Consider the following 6,000-nt stretch of genomic DNA (forward strand, 5'->3'; position numbering starts at 1 on the left):
TCATACTAAAACATCCATTTATGAAACATATTAGATAGAAAAGGAATTTAATCCCTTAAAATAAATAGTCTTTCAAAATAATTTTACATGTACTATAGTTAAATTTATGTTTCAAATGAAATTAACATCAAAATTATATTTTTATTGAGATTGTAACCACCCCTCCCTTATTTACCCAATTTCACTTGCCTATCAAGGTAAACATTAAACAAAGGGTTGCTATGACATGACCCAACCTCCTAGCTCTAGTTAAGGAAGTGGGGCCTACAACTAACCACCGATTGACAACTCAAAACATTCCACATGGCTACAGGGACACTCGGGACCAAAGAACCACCCCAGGTCACCAAACCCTGAGTTGGGGCTCCTTTTCACACACTTTAACCCCCAACTGCATGCATGACAAGGCCTCCATGCGGTTATAGGCCTCCAACCACATGCACAAGCCTGCTTGGGTGCAATTGTGACCCTAATTGTCCAATTCAGAGGGTACGGTCCCAAGATATGAGCCTCAATTCTAGGTCAACCTCTAGACGACTACCCAAAACGTCTTGAAACATCTCATAATCATTAATGACATGAAAAGAAGGCTAAACATACAAACTTGAAGGCAGAACTTGACCTAGACTGCCTAGAACATAGCAGACATTTCGTCAGACGAATGAAAAACATGTAAGCTATAAAAGTCTAAGATTCATTTGAGAATCACTGAGAAGGCCCTATGCCCTCTCCACACAGCTGCAACAACACATTAGTCCATATTTTCATCAACTAATTAATAGCTAAACAATTCATGACAAGATCCATATGAGATACACATCATATGACCAGTGTATAACCAGAAAATTACTAGCATATAAACCATGGAAACTCAATCATAATATTGCCAACATAATCGCTACATATATACAGGATTCACAATAGAAGAATAACTCTTATTAACATATGAAAATACCAACCAAGTCAGGGACTTCCATGTACCAACCCACCATAAATTGGGCTGAACCATATCTCTCTTACATCCAATCACCCTCGTGCCATATTCCAAGCTTGAATGTGGGCACTCGTGGAATAAACCAATACAAACTAAACCAAGGCTTCCAAAGGCCAAACCACCTCAACCCTCAACTAGTGATTCCACCTCACAGTCGGACATCACTAACAACAACTAGATCAGTCTCTACCCAAGTTGTTTAAGGCTCCAGGAACTAGTAACTCAACCCACGGCCTTCCAAGGCTCCAGAGTGTTTGTCCAACCCAACTCCAAGGACTAGTAACTCAGCCCAACAAGGGCTCCAGATCGTTTGTCCCAACCTAGGCTCCAGGACTAGTAACTCAAACCAAGTTGTTCCAGGGCTTCTAGATCGTTTTTTCCAACCCACAACCATAAGGAATTATGAGCATCAATTAGAAAAAATCAAGTGGAAAAACCCACAACACCATGGTTATCCAAGAAATGGAAAGGCAAGGCTAAAACCATTGTCAATCCAGGTAATCCTCCATGCTAATGATAACACATAACTAGAAAATCACATGCATATACCATGCATTCATGAATCAACAAGGAAATCACACATGTAACATGTTACCTTCAAAGCAATCCAGGCTTAGTTGTTGATCTACCTACTTTCTTGCACTTCTCTACTTTCCCTTGCCTTCTTCTCCAATCCAAGTAAAAACTAGAGTGCTCCAAGAATGCTCCAAGATTTCTCTAAATGTGCAAGAGTATGAGAGAATGAGATAATAGAAGAAAGCTCTAAGTTAAAATCGACAAAAGGTTGTGAACTGATCCTCAGAAGCCTTTTTATTATTGAGGTCTCTATTTTCTTCATTTTCCTTACATGCAAATATGTGACCTTTCATCTCCCTTTTCTCCTATTTTCCTTTATTTTCAGAAATAAAATACCAATTATTGTCACTTTTCCTTTGTCAATGCCTTTGCTAATTTCCATAGCCATTAATTAATCACCAGTGATACCCATCACTATGTTTTTCCCAACATTCAACTTGGAATATGTGTCCCATGACCTTGGTCTTATTTTTATTTACATAGGAAATCAACCAGGGGCTATTACAGAGATCCAAATATATCCATTATCTAACAAATCTAATGAAAAAAAGTATGGAAATGAAAATTCTTTGCATTTCTCTTATTGCATATAGTTGAAATGTTACTAAAGATATTTTACTGAAGATTAAAAATGATTGATTACAAGCCCAAAATTCTTCCTTTCTCATATTCAAGAGAAACTTTTATCTCTTCCAAAGTAGTGATATTCTCCTTGTTTTGATTTGGGATGGTCACAATAAAGATTCGATTTCCTCAAATGGAGTATGGCATGTCGATGTTACCTACAAGGCTTCTACGTTCACATATTTTTCATGATTTTAGTACTTCATGGGTGAGTTCTTTTAGGTTCTCATCTCCCTTTGGTATTTTTACAAATAAAAACCCCATACTTGTAGGTTCACTTTCTAGGACTACTTATCTTCGTTTTGCTCCTTCAATTCTCTTTTGAAGCTTCTTCCTTTTGTTATTTTTCCATTAATGTAGTTTTCAAGGAAAATTTCCTCTCATGATTGGTAGTTTCCTTCTTAACTTTCATCTGGTTAGAGGTCTTAGGATGAATTATTTTGACTATACTTGAGAGACTTTGTTATTATTACAAAATCCAAGTCTTGTGTTGCTTGCAAATAGATGTTAGTTTTGCATTATAATATGGCAATGTCGTTACTTCTCTAGTGAAATCTAATATTCTACACTAATTTCTCCTTCTTTCTATAAAGGAATGAAAAAACAAACAACAATAAACTCAAAGTTCTAATTTGGTCTCCTTTTATTTTTTAAAATAAAATAAGTAGAAACACTTATGGAGTTAAAGAAAGAGAAATGGAGATTTTTCTATAGTTCAATGAACCAACAACAAAATAGAAGGATTTTCTTCCTTCAAAGACATTGAAGAAACTAACAATATTTTCTTTAGAGAGACATTGAATAGTAATTCAACAATTAATTCCTTACTAAAAAAGTTATTTCAAACAACACACTGATTTTTTTTATTTTGTCATAATTTATAAAATTTCATGCTTACCACATAGTGTCATTAGTAATGTATCAAACAACCTACAAACAACATAGACAACATTGAAAGAGTTGGCAATCTATGTTATTTATCATATTAACTCAAACCACTTAAATGAAAATAACCTCTATTGTCCATCACTAAATAATTTAGTTAAAAGCTCATTCTTCATGATCAATGCAATAGTGTATACGAAAAAATCTATTAGTTTTTCATGTTTCTCTTTTGATAGTCCATAAATTGAATAACGTGTTTTAGTGTAATCTTTCACTCTAGCAAGTCCATAGCATGCTAGATAGTAGATTTAAACTTTCCATACATATTGGATTTACATATAACATTACCAAATGGTGTGATTAGAAACCTCATCACGTCATTTTGTAAAGGAGTCGATAGATGTTCTATAATGAACAAAGTCCAAGAGTTCAATAAAGTGGTGTTTCCCCTAGTTATGCAACATTATCAGCGTAGGCATTGGTTCTTTGGTCTTTTATTTGAAGGTTTTATATAATAATTATCAAGATTGCATTCATTATAATATTAAATGCATTTTGTAGATCCTAACAAATGATAATGATAATTGAGCTTAGCATTGAAGTCATGTTAATACGACAAGACACGATAGTGAATTGTAAATGCCATCCCTATGAAACCAAGGTTATAGCACCCATTGAGAAAACAACTAAACCTTTGCGTGTCATTTAAAAAAGTGTGTGAAGTGAACATCATCCATGTGCAAAATCAATGCTTTCTTGTTGTGATGGCGATAACACTAATTTATTTAACTAAAATCAAATATTAGTATATATCATATTTAACATTGGGATGCCAATGATTAAAGGGGATACAAGTTTATATATATATATACTTGTAATACCAATACCAATACAATACTGTTATTCACAATTGTAAATAATTTAGCTAACAAACATAATCATCCTTTATACTGGTTTTGGCATATATATATATATATATATATATATATGCCAAAGCCAATATAAGGGATGATATGTTTGTTGGATAAATTATTTGCAATTGTGTGGTATTGGTGCATTTATTGGGTCTTAAGTTAAGCTTATAGAAAATATCTAATGAAGCGGCCACATATATTCATGGAATTCATTTGTTCCATTGAAGAAGATGATAGTGGTTTTGTTTGTTATGGTTTACCACCTTTCTTCATTGTTAAGATTGAAAATTGATCAAAATGTAGTAAAGAATGGTTCTTATTTCTATATATGCAAAGCAAGCAAAAAACAAGAACCATGGCTCATCGTGAATTGATTTAATACATATTATTGATGATCTTCTATATTGATTCCTTATTCTTGTAGTTGTTGGTTTCCTTGGCACTCTCCCACTACTGAAAGCCAATGAGATAAAGGTGTTGTGGTGAGAAATTGAGAAGGGAGATGACATGCTTGTTATTATTGTCGTCATAATGCATGGGAATGGCCCTAGCCATGGGAAGGAGGGATGCTAAATGTAATTAAATAAAAAATGAAAATGAAAATGAGGACGATGATGATAAAAAATATCATTATTGGATTTGGCACTGACCATGGCAAAGTACATGAATGAATATCAATCAAAGCCTAAATATGAATATGATATAATTATTTTGGAAACTAGAATCCCTTTCACTCAATTCTCCCACACTTTAACCCTCTTTAGTCTATTTGATAATGTCTATTCTCTTGTTATTTTTCATATGAAAGTATATCCAAAATAACATGCACATGTGTCCATTGTCATTACCTATATTTTATTCTTGCAACCAATCTAAGACTCGCATTCCATGTTTACTAATCTTGTTTATCATATGTCGTATTCACCATGTTATTCTAAATCATCTTCAACATGTACACTAAAAGTTGCAAGTGCCACTTTTTATACTTTTCATGTTATAAATTAGCATATTTGGAAGTGGAAGAAGATGGAATTATGTGTCATGACATGTAAGTTCCATATAAAAAGTCTATTTTGTGTGCATGTGGAGCTATGATGAGACAAAAACTCCATGGTGGTTGCCTTTCAAACCCTGGGGGATGACCACATACTTACATGAGGGTGGAGGAATTTCATAATAGTTACAAGAACTTACATGGTGAAGAGTTTAACAAATCATTGTTGAAGAGGTACTGTCCTGGAGATCAGGAAGTCACACCCAATATATGGAAATAGTGCCTCTGCTTGTCTATTTGTTGAGGATGGCTATCCATTAAAATTTGTGTACCCACAACATGTTTGTTATTCTAAAGGTTTAATTCCTTGATTTTTCCTTGTGCATTTGAGCTACAATATTTGATGATTTTTTTTTTTATAGAAGCTTATTTTAAGTCTTCATTCTCAAGGGCATGGGAAGCCTTTTGCGGTTTTGAATAAATTACAAATAGTAGCTCCATTTTGTTACTATTTTGGATGGATAACTATTATGAATGTGCTATGTTCAATTTGATTTTACTATGCCCCAAAATTTCTCTTAGATGAGCCTGTTGGTATACCTCCCATTATAAATAATTGTGAGAATGGATACCATTCAACGTTTATTCACCCCTTACCTATCAAAAGTAAATTTTGGAACACCATACATTTGTAAACATCAAAATATGTAGTTTTTGAATGCTCTTGTAGGTTTCTTTGACACCACTTGGAACCTTTAACCTCAACCCCTACCAAAACTAGCTATTGTAGTGGTTGCAATGGTGGTATCACACTTACTTATGGTGGAATCCTTGTCTCGAATCAATTGCATTATAATTGTCACGACTTTGATACTTTAATATTAATGAAGTTATGGCTTCATTATGCTTCTCATATTGCTTCCACTTTCCAAACTCAAAAATATGCATGAAAGCATTATCATGATTATCTGCCCATTGAATTGCTCATTTGTTGGTAAGTTTCTAGAGAATAA

This window comes from Pinus tabuliformis, chromosome 9 (genome assembly GCF_031772625.1).
Source record: "Pinus tabuliformis cultivar Carrire ecotype Pingquan chromosome 9, CPIR1, whole genome shotgun sequence".
NCBI classification, from domain to species: Eukaryota; Viridiplantae; Streptophyta; class Pinopsida; order Pinales; family Pinaceae; genus Pinus; species Pinus tabuliformis.